This window comes from Ovis canadensis, chromosome 15, assembly GCF_042477335.2.
Source record: "Ovis canadensis isolate MfBH-ARS-UI-01 breed Bighorn chromosome 15, ARS-UI_OviCan_v2, whole genome shotgun sequence".
NCBI classification, from domain to species: Eukaryota; Metazoa; Chordata; class Mammalia; order Artiodactyla; family Bovidae; genus Ovis; species Ovis canadensis.
The window spans coordinates 65220978-65233301 of record NC_091259.1 but is presented as its reverse complement, the minus strand read 5'-3'; positions in this window follow the sequence as shown (position 1 = coordinate 65233301).

Sequence of the window (12324 nt, the reverse complement as noted above, 5' to 3'; positions counted from 1 at the left end):
ATCAGGACCAGGACCTGATCAGACCAGGAATCAGGACCCTAGACTGGGGATCAAACCTGTATGCCCTGCATGAGCGTGTGGACCACCAGGGGAGTCCAGTGATGCCTGGAAGACAGATAACTAACCTTTAAATTATGCTTGAAAGTAAACAAGATTTATAGGAATTTCAGATTTCACTCTGATCCAAGAAACTCGTGGAATTCTAAAATAAAGCGGAGTTTGGGGGATGTAGGGTTAAAGTCACATTCAGAATGAAACTTGTAAGAATATAAGTCCCAGTAAGAGATTTGTTCAATCAGAAAAGCAATTTGTAGGGAGGATATGACCTGAAGATAATGGATTGCTGGATGGGCCTCAGACAACACAAGGCATAATTCACTGTAGTGAACTTTCTAAAGGCAGAAAAATACACAGGCAACCAAGGGTACAGTGAAACACATTGTTAGCCCTCAATTTCTTCAAAATTTCAGTAGACCAGAATACCGTTTTCTAGAAAACTTTAAATTCTGGTTTTGTTATGTTCATTGATTATTTTAATATGATGAAGTGGTGGCCCAGGTTTTTTTTACATTTATTTCTTTGTTGGCAAAAAAACCTGATAAAATTTTTCGGACTTACTTTATATACAGAGAAAAAATAAATTCATACAGATTCCATTTGTCAACTTTATTTTGATTTAAATATATTTTAAAAAGCACAAGCACTTCACACCAACAAGTTGTGTATAAGCTCTCCTGATTCTCATCAACTATTGAAAAGTGTGTTTTGGACACAGTCAAGATCTGATTTGGTCCTTTTAAAAGAAGGAAAGCTTGGAAGGATTCTAAGTCTCTCCAGAATTGTTCTAAACAATTGGATTATAAAATTTTGGCCTTTGGTGAAACATGAGATCCCTTTATTTGACAGTTACTGCATTTCATCAGGGAATATGAAAACTCAAAAACTCAAACCTTTGTTTTTATTTGGCAAGGAAGTGCAATCTGAAAGCATGAAATAGCCCTGGGAAAATTTTTATATCTGGTATCTCTTACTTGATGTACATTGAACCCAGAGTTTAGATGCTAACTTTTGACTTTGTGTTATATTACGGATTGAATCGTCTGTTTTCCCTACCCTCAAAAGATATGTTGGCACCTTAACCCCTTAGAATGATTTTATTTGGAGATAGGGTCTTTAGAAATTAAAATGTGATGATTGGGGTGGGCCCAATTCCAGAATGGCTGGTGTCCTTATCAGGAAAGGAGAATTTGGACACACACAGGGAGGACACATGGGAAGATGAAGGCAGAGATTGGGGTGATAGCTCTATTGATACAACTAACCACAGAAATAAGGAGAGGCGTGAGTAGATTCTCCCTGAGCCCTCAGAAGGAACCAAGTCTGTGGATACCTTGATCTGGGACTCCAGCCTCCAAAACTGAAACAGTAAATTTCTTTAAGCCACCCAGTATGTGGTACTTGATTATGGCAGCCCTAGAAAGCAGATACATAAGAACCCAGGTTCTGGTGGCGTTGCTATTGAAAATGGGTGCTGAAGCAAGATGTGGCTCCTGTGTACAGTCCGAGGGTCTCAGTGGAAATGGTTTTGGTGAAGAAAGGGTAAGACTCCTGGCCTCTGGGAGCAAGGGGAGGGGTTCTCTGCTGTGGTTGAAATGCTTTTTTAAAACAAGTATGCATCTGTAATTGACCTGTGCCTCAAGTGGCCTCCTGGGCTTATAAGCCCCTCAGAACTTGGGCTTTTCCCCATTTTAGGCTGCCAGTTATTGCATTGGCTGTATCTTTCTCATTTCAAGGAATTTCCATGAGTTTGCAGTGGCAAAATATTCAGCACTGAGGAGAGGCATTTCTGCATGGCCCTTGTTCTGATGGGAATGTGATGAGCATTTGTCTCTGGCCAGCGGTGTTTCACCCTGTAAAGGTTTATGTTGGCTGCTTATGCACGCCTGATGCAAAGCCTTATTTCAGTCATAATGGATTATGTTTTTTCCTTAAAACATTCTGTTGTGCTTAGGATAGAATCCAGATCCCTTGCCATGATTTAAAAGGTCCTGCATAATCCATTCCCTCCTTCCTCTCAAATCTCATCTCATCCCAGCATTCCAGTTGGCTCTACTCCATACCAGTTCCCTCATTGGAAGGCTCACTCTCTGGTTCTTCCGCTGGCTGGCTGCTCCTCATTCAGGTATAAGTTGGAGTCACCATCTGTTCCATCTAAAGGTAGGTTCCTCATCCTCTGCTAATAGGGCAATACTTTGTTTCCTTGTTTATTATTATTATTGTTAAGTTGCTAAGGCATGACCAACTCTTTGCAACCCCACAAACTGTAGCCCGCCAGGCTCCTTTGTCCATGGAGTTCTCCAGGCAAGAATACTGGAGTGGGTTGCCATTTCCTCCTCCAGGGGATCTTCCTGATCCAGGGATTGAACCCGCCTCTCTGCATTGGCAGGCGGATTTTTTAACCACTCAGCCCACCTGAGAAGCCCTTCTTTGTTTATATTATGTGCTTAATTGTGCTTTCGCATTACAGTTTAACTTCCAGTGACAGCAAGAAGGATCACTACTGTATTCACATTTATTCCCCCATCGCCTAGCACAGTATGGTGACTCGTATACCCTGCTGAATTGGCTTACTTTTCATAATTCTGCACGTAGATAAAGAACTTACCCTGGAACCATATAAAAATGATAACAGTGATGGCACACATCAAGATAGGTGCACATAACTTTCACAGAATCAGCTAAATCAAATAGTTTTTCCAAAATCATACAGTTAGTGATCAACATAGACAAGATTCAATCTCAAATTTGTTTTCAAAGCCCATACTTTTCCCCCAGTGCCACAAGTGCACTTTCTGGTTTTTTCCTCTCCCCTAGAGTGAAAAAGTTGGCTTAAAGCTCAACATTCAGAAAACGAAGATCATGGCATCCGGTCCCATCACTTCATGGAAAATAGATGGGGAAACAGTGGAAACAGTGTCAGACCTTATTTTTTTGAGCTCCAAAATCACTGCAGATGGTGACTGCAGCCATGAAATTAAAAGACGCTTTCTCCTTGGAAGAAAAGTTATGATCAACCTAGATAGCATATTCAAAAGCAGAGGCATTACTTTGCCACCTAAGGTCCATCTAGTCAAGGCTATGGTTTTTCCTGTGGTCATGTATGGATGTGAGAGTTGGACTGTGAAGACGGCTGAGCACCGAAGAATTGATGCTTTTGAACTGTGATGTTGGAGAAGACTCTTGAGAGTCCCTTGGACTGCAAAGAGATCTAACCAGTCCATTCTGAAGGAGATCAACCCTGGGATTTCTTCGGAGGGAATGATGCTGAAGCTGAAACTCCAGTACTTTGGCCACCTCATGCGAAGAGTTGACTCATTGGAAAAGACTCTGATGCTGGGAGGGATTGGGGGCAGTAGGAGAAGGGGACGACCAAGGATAGGATGGCTGGATGGCATCACTGACTTGATGGACATGAGTCTGAGTGAACTCCGGGAGATAGTGATGGACAGGGAGGCCTGGCGTGCTGTGATTCATGGGGTCACAAAGAGTCGGACACGACTGAGCGACTGAACTGAACTGATTCTATTTTGGCATACCACATGGCATGCGGTATCTTGGTTCCCCAACCAGGGGTTGAACTCTTGCCCCCAGCAGTAGAAACACAGAGTCTTAACCACAAGATCACCAGGGAAGTTCCCTCCTTACATTCATTTTTAGAAAAAATTATTGAAGTGTAGTTGACTTACAATTCTGCTGTACACCAAGTGATTCAGTCATACATATATGTAAAAAGTCTTCATATTCCTTTCCATCATATTTTATCACATATTGAATATAGTTCCTGTGCTATATGGTAGGATCTTGTTTACCCACTCTATATACTTTTTTTTTTTTTTTTCCGACTGAGCCATGCAGCTAGCAGGATCTTAGTTTCCTAACCAACCAGGGATTGAATCTGGGGCCATGGCAGTGAAAGTGCAGAGTCCTAACCACTGGGACTGCCAGAGAATTCCCAATAGCTTTGCTTTTCTTAATTGTATAGTAATATGGGCTTCCCTTGTGGCTCAGCTGGTAAATAATCTGCTTGCAATGCGGGAGACCTGGGTTTGATCCCTGGGTTGGGAAGATCCACTGGAGAAGGGAGAGGCTACCCACTCCAGTATTATGGCCTGGAGAACTCCATGGACTATATATAGTCCATGGGGTTGCAAAGAATTGGATACAACTGAGTGGCTTAAAAAAGTTAATGTACAATGTTGTGTTAGTTTCAGGTGTATAGCAAAGTGATTCAGTTATACATACATATATATCTTTTTTTCCTTTTATTTCTTAGGTTTCTTGGTGTTTTTGGTTTAGATGGTTTTTCTTGTTGTTGTTGTTTGTTTTTTTTTTTTTTTTGAGCCAGAGTCCTGTGTCATACACACACACATATACACAGGAACAAGAAAGCAACATACTTTTAGGCGGTAATGAGTGTTAAGAAGTCCAGGAGGGCAAGAAGGATGAAAGCCAAAGAGAAAAGACTCAGCAGGATTAAATCACTCGTCAAGGTTCAAAACCATCCCTTCTCTCTGGGCTGTCTGAGGTGGGCTCAGAGACATGGACCCACCATATCTAAGCAGCTAGTTTTTTAAAATTTTCCTTGGAACCTCTGTGCAGCACCAACCTCCATACAGTATTTCACATAATGCTTGCAATGACTGAGTACTAGTATTAATTTTTAAGCACCTACTCTGTGCTGATGATCCTTTTCTATAAATCACCCTTAATATACCCACTGACTCCCCACCATAGTTAGAATATAAATCTAAGCACCTCACCATAACATCCCCAGTCCATACTATGTGCCTCCCTCTGAAGCCCTCCACTCTTCCCCTCTCCACTTTGACTCTTCCCCTTTCTCCAACATGACAGGCCTTTACACTTGATGTTCCCTTTGTCTGAAATCTGATAATGTATTTGTCTATTTTGTCAGCCCACTATTTCCACAAAATCATAAACTTGAGAGCAAGGCAGGCCTCTGTTTTGTTTCTTGCTTGAGAACCCCATGAACAGTATGAAAAGGGAAAATGATAGGATACTGAAACAGGAACTCCCCAGGTCAGTAGGTGCCCAATATGCTACTAGAGATCAGTGGAGAAATAACTCCAGAAAGAATGAAGGGATGGAGCCAAAGCAAAAACAATACCCAGCTGTGGATGTGACTGGTGATAGAAGCAAGATCCGATGCTGTAAAGAGCAATATTGCATAGGAACCTGGAATGTCAGGTCCATGAATCAAGGCAAATTGGAAGTGGTCAAACGAGATGGTGAGAGTGAACGTCAACATTCTAGGAATCAGCGAACTAAAATGGACTGGAATGGGTGAATTTAACTCAGATGACCATTATATCTACTACTGTGGGCAGGAACCCCTTAGAAGAAATGGAATAGCCATTATGGTCAACAAGAGAGTCCGAAATGCAGTACTTGGATGCAGTCTCAACAACAACAGAATGATCTCTGTTCATTTCCAAAGCAAACCATTCAGTATCACAGTAATCCAAGTCTATGGCCCAACCAGTAACACTGAAGAAGCTGAAGTTGAACAGTTCTATGAAGACCTACAAGACCTTTTAGAACTAACATCCAAAAAACAAGTCCTTTTCATTATAGGGGACTGGAATGCAAAAGTAGGAAGTCAAGAAACACCTGGCGTAACAGGCAAATTTGGCCTTGGAATACAGAATGAAGCAGGGCAAAGGCTAATAAGAGTTTTGCCAAAAGAACGCACTGGTCATAGCAAACACCCTATTCCAACAACACAAGAGAAGACTCTACACATGGACATCACCAGATGGTCAACACCAAAATCAGATTGATTATTCTTTGCAGCCAAAGATGGAAAAGCTCTATACAGTCAGCGAAAATAAGACTGGGAGCTGACTATGGCTCAGATCATGAACTCCTTATTGCCAAATTCAGACTTAAATTGAAGAAAGTAGGGAAAACCACTAGACCATTCAGGTATGACCTAAATCAAATCCCTTATTATACAGTGGAAGTGAGAAATAGATTTAAGAGACTAGATCTGATAGAGTGCCTGATGAACTATGGATAGAGGTTCGTGACATTGTACAGGAGACAGGGATCAAGACCATCCCCATGGGAAACAAATGCAAAAAAGCAAAATGGCTGTCTGAGGAGGGCTTACAAATAGCTGTGAAAGGAAGAGAAGCGAAAAGCAAAGGAGAAAAGGAAAGATAAAAGCATCTGAATGCAGAGTTCCAAAGAATAGCAAGGAGAGATAAGAAAGCCTTCCTCAGCGATCAATGCAAAGAAATAGAGGAAAATGACAGCATGGGAAAGACTAGAGATCTCTTCAAGAAAATTAGGGATACCAAGGAACATTTCATGCAAAGATGGGCTTGATAAAGGACAGAAATGGTCTGGATCTAACAGAAGCAGAAAATATTAAGAAGAGGTGGCAAGAATACACAGAAGAACTGTACAAAAAAGATCTTCACGACCCAGATAATCATGATGGTATGATCACTCACCTAGAGCCAGACATCCTGCAATGTGAAGTCAAGTGGGCCTTAGAAAGCATCACTACGAACAAAGCTAGTGGAGGTGATGGAATTCCAGTTGAGCTATTTCAAACCCTGAAAGATGATGCTGTGAAAGTGCTGCACTCAATATGCCAGCAACTTTGGAAAACTCAGCAGTGGCCACAGGACTGGAAAAGGTCAGTTTTCGTTCCAATCCCAAAGAAAGGCAATGCCAAAGAATGCTCAAACTACCACACAATTGTACTCATCTCACATGCTAGTAAAGTAACACTCAAAATTCTCCAAGCCAGGCTTCAGCAGTAGGTGAACCGTGAAATTCCAGATGTTCAAGCTGGTTTTGGAAAAGGCAGAGGAACCACAGATCAAATTGCCAACATCCGCTGGATCGTGGAAAAAGCAAGAGAGTTCCAGAAAAACATCTATTTCTGCTTTATTGACTATGCCAAACCCTTTGACTGTGTGGATCACAATAAACTGTGGACAATTCTGAAAGAGATGGGCATACCAGACCACCTGACCTGCCTCTTGAGAAACCTATATGGAAGCAACAGTTGGAACTGAACATGGAACAACAGACTGGTTCCAAATAGGAAAAGGAGTACGTCAAGGCTGTATATTGTCACCCTGCTTATTTAACTTATATGCAGAGCACATCATGAGAAATGCTGGGCTGGAGGAAGCACAAGCTGGCATCAAGATTGCTGGCATCAATATTGCATCAAAATATCAATTACCTCAGATATGCAGATGACACCACCCTTATGACAGAAAGTGAAGACGACCTAAAGAGCCTCTTGATGAAACTGAAAGAGGAGAGTGAAAAAGTTGGCTTAAAGCTCAACATTCAGAAAACGAATATCATGGCATCTGGTCCCATCACTTCATGGAAAATAGATAGGGAAACAGTGTCAGACTTTATTTTTTTGGGCTCCAAAATCACTGCAGATGGTGATTGCAGCCATGAAATTAAAAGACATTTACTCCTTGGAAGGAAAGTTATGACCAACCTAGATAGTATATTCCAAAGCAGAGACGTTACTTTGCCAACAAAGGTCCGTCTAGTCAAGGCTATGGTTTTTCCAGTGGTCATGTATGGATGTGAGAGTTGGACTGTGAAGAAGGATGTGAGAGTTGGACTGAGCGCCGGAGAATTGATGCTTTTGAACTGTGGTGTTGGAGAAGACTCTTGAGAGTTTCTTGGACTGCAAGGAGATCCAACCAGTCCATCCTAAAGGAGATCAGTCCTGGGTGTTCTTTGGAAGGAATGATGGTGTAGCTGAAAGTCCAGTACTTTGGCTACCTCATGTGAAGAGTTGACTCGCTGAAGAAGACTCTGATGCTGGGAGGGATTGGGAGCAGGAGGAGAAGGGGACAACAGAGGATGAGATGGCTGGATGGCATCACCAACTCGATGGACATGAGTTTGAGTGAACTCCGGGAGTTGGTGATGGACAGGGAGGCCTGGTGTGCTGCAATTCATGGGGTCGCAAAGAGTCGGACACCACTGAGTGACTGAGCTTATATACTCAGAGCTGAGAACAGTGCCTAGCATGTGGCAGTCAATCCATACTTGCTGAGAGAATGACATGGAAGAACACGGTGTTGCTATTTTACAGAAAGACGACAGGAAACGCCTCTCTGAAGAGATGATGTTTGAAAAGAAACCTGAATGGTGTGAACTGAAGAAGTTACCCATGTGAATATCTGGGAAACTAGTTTTTGATAGGGCCCAGTAAAGAGTTTCTCTTCCCCTCTATGGTTCTGATTGCGGCAGGAAATCAATGAATTGGCTGATGTGGGCCAAGATAGCACTTATATTATTTATTTGTTCTTACTCCACATATTTATTGAATATCTTCTCTGTGCTAGTCATGTTCTAGAGGGTAGGGGTGCAATAGAGAAAAAAGACAAAGCCCTTGCCTCCAGGAGCCTACTTTCTGTTAAAGACGGGGCAGGCATACATACCTTAGGCTTAAGAAAATGTGCTCCTCAAATTCGCCACATCGACCCTCCTCATCTGGACCATGACTGATTTCTCATCATGCCCATTCTTCAGGGGCAGAGCTTGTTCACGCTCTAGATACCATCCCCAGAAGGGCAGATATGAGATAGAAATGCTTCTTCCTTCTTCCCAGATTTACCAAACTCCCATGGTGTGAGTGCCTCCAAGAAAAGCAGTTAAAAGTAACCACTGAGATAGAGGTAAAACCTCGAAAGTGTGGTATCCTTCTAGCCAGATAAACATGTAAACACGTAAGTAATGTTGGAAACAGAATTAAAACACAAAGTTTTAAACCACGTTAAACAATTCTTAAAAATTGAAAACATTGGCAAAATTGGAATTTTTTAAATCCAATGTGACATTTTATAATATGAATACTTAAGGAAGGAGTCAGTAACACACACATTCCCCCTTTTTCCCCACCTCCTTCTGTAACTAGAACCCCACAGATTTATTAAACTCTATATAATTCTATATAACCTTTTTGGAGAAGGCAATGGCACCCCACTCCAGCACTCTTGCCTGGAAAATCCCATGGACGGAGGAGCCTGGTGGAACACAGTCCATGGGGTCGCTAAGAGTCGGACACAACTGAGCGACTTCACTTTCACTTTTCACATTCATGCATTGGAGAAGGAAATGGCAACCCACTCCAGTGTTCTTGCCTGGAGAATCCCAGGGATGGGGGAGCCTCATGGGCTGCCATCTATGGGGTCGCAACGACTGAAGCGACTTAGCAGCATATAACCTTTTCCTCCTACCTTTTTATGTTGTACCACAAGGTGGCACCAAAGTGCTGTTGATACTATGTAAGAATTTTCTAGTATTAATAGTTCTTGCTAACTAAAGATTAGTGAAGTGAAGTGCTCAGTCGTATCGGGCGACTCTTTGCTACCCCATGGACTGTAGCCTGGCCAGGTGCTCTGTCCATGGAATTTTCCAAGCAAGAGAACTGGGACAAGTTGCCATTTCCTACTCCAGGGGATCTTCCCAACCCAAGGATCAAACTCAGGTCTCCCACATTGCTGGTGAATTCTTTACCATTTAAGCCACTAGGGATCAGGCCTAAGTTTTAAAATGTATTCAACCTTTTCTTTAAAGCCCTAGATTAGTATTTTTATGTATTTTATGAAATTCAAAGCTTTGTAAATGTGGGAAGAAAACTTTCTAAACACATTCTAAAAGAAAAACAAACCTAAATAAGTTCAGTTCAGTTCAGTTGCTCAGTCGTGTCCGACTCTGTGACCCCATGAATCGCAGCACGCCAGGCCTCCCTGTCCATCACCAGCTCCCGGAGTTCACTCAAACTCACGTCCATCGAGTCAGTGATGCCATCCAGCCATCTCATCCTCTTTCGTCCCCTTCTCCTCCTGCCCCCAATCCCTCCTAGCATCAGTCTTTTCCAATGAGTCAACTCTTTGCATGAGGTGGCCAAAGTTACATAAATACTATTCCGTATATAGGTTTTCTGGGGTGGGAGAGGAGTACAAGTGATTCAGCATTGTTTTGATCCTTCTACTAAATATGAACAACTTTAGTTGGCTGGAAATTATTTTCAGCTTTACATCTTTCTTTTTATCTTCATCCAAATTCAAACAGGATGTTTAATCAAAAGAAAAGTTGTTTCAGGGACTTCCTGATGGTTCAGTGGTTAAGATTCCACACTTCAAATGCAGAGGGTGTGGGTTCAGTCCTGGGTTGGGGAACTAAGATGTCATATCCCATGAATTGTGGCCAAAAGATTTTTTTTTAAATTCATTTCAGAGGGACCTGGTAAGTTCCTTTAAATAAATTTAAAACTGAGGTATTGCGATTAACCTGCTTTGTATGACAACTAAAGTTTTTAATGTTCTCCTTTCCTTGCAAATTAAAAATACAGTGTCAAGCCAAATACAGAGTGAAATGAGCAGTTGGCCTAGATATTAGCTTCAGTTCTGCCGGTGACTAGGTATGCTGCCTTTAGTAATTCAGTTATCCTCTGTGGGTCTGATTTCTCTCTGGTAAATGAGATTCAACCAGTGATCTCCAAAGTTCCTTCTGTTTCTGAGGATTTCACAAGTATCAAGAAGAAAGTTTGGCACAACGTAAGACAGAACTTTCTAACAGCTAGAACCATCCAAAGATGGAGTCAACCCCTAATGAGGATGTGAATATGCTGACCATGTGTGAGTTGTGTCTAACTTTTTGTGACCCCAAGGACTGTAGCCCGCCAGGCTCCTCTGTCCATGGAGTTCTCCAGGCAAGAATCCTGGAGTGGGCTGCCATGTCTCTGTCTAGGGGAATCTTCTGGACCCAGGGTCTTCTGGATTGTAGGTGGATCCTTTACTGTCTGAGCCAAACAGGGAAGCCCTAATGCTCACTATAGACATATCCAGAAGAAGCAGAGATGCTGTTGAACATTTTTAAGCCTTAGGTGCTTAAACAGATCTTAAGGTCCTTTTTAAGCCTAAATTTCTTAATTCTATAAGTTAAATTGAATTGTAAGCTGCTTGACAGTGGGACTCCAAATCATACCTTCTACTTTGAGGCTGCCAAGAAAATGCACCTTTCCAGTCTCTGAATATAGGGAGACTAACTGACTAGCAGTCCTGCTGGGAAGTTCTTCACCATAGTTCCCGAGGCTGGTCCCGGTCAGTGACTGAGTGCAGCAGAAATACGAAGGCAGGAGGCACGGGACTCCTCTGATGGGGGAGTTTGTCTTAGGGTCTCTCCATTGGACGCACCAAGCTTCGATGAAACTGCACTGCCATCAGAGACTCATCCAACCACTTTTCCTTGCTTTCCTCTCTGACCTGGAGTCAAACTTGCATCATAAGATCTCAGGGCTCTAAGAGTCTCCCGTACTTCCCTCCCCACGTTTCTTCACTAACTTTTCCCCTCATGAGTCTTTTGCATAAGCGATCCTATATGGGTGTCTGCTTCTCAAAGGATTCAAACAATCCTGTAGCAGAGACTCATAAATTTGGGTGGCAAGTTATATCAGAATCGGATCTTTTAAAATATTGAGACTCTCAGGCCCCATCCCAGACCTACATCAGAATCAATGGAGGTGGAATTTGTGTCTCAAGTCTTCTCCAACTGACCTGTGAATTGATCGAAGCTGCTCAGTCCCCAAGAGAACAGAGACTGAGGTGTTAGATGTATGGTAACTATTCCTTGGGGGAAAAAAAAAAAACTCCCACAAAAGTTGAAAAACTTGACAAGTTTGTGTTATTCTGGACTAAAATGAACAAACTGGAAAAGTGAATATGATGTATTTCCCTAACACCTCAAGGTCCTCCCATTTTTTCTTTCATATTGAAAATTTTTAACTTTTCCTCATATGTGTTCTATGAACTGAATTCATATGTTTTAACACTAACCTAAGACCAAAAAAAAAGAGTGTAATAAATAGTACCAGATTTTGTTAACCAGACCCCAAGAAAGCATTTTTGTCATCACCCTAACTTCCAGTCCCCTTGATCCAGTCTCCAGATCCTCTCTTGCTTTGCCTCTTTCCAAGGTAATCCTGAGAATTATAGATGGTTGGTAGTTTGTCTGAATTTTTAGAGCAATAGCCTCAGAATTTTTATTTTTGAAATTATATTAAAGATATTTCAGAAACCTTGGTATTGTTAAAATTTTCATTCTGGTTGCCACTCCTTTTAATTTGAAGAGAGTGATGGTAGCTGTTGTTAGACAGAAAGAGAGGAAATTACCTAAGATGTGTTTACCCAAGAAGTCTTTTTTGAGACAGCATTAGGAGCCAGAACAGGAAAAGAAAGACAATCT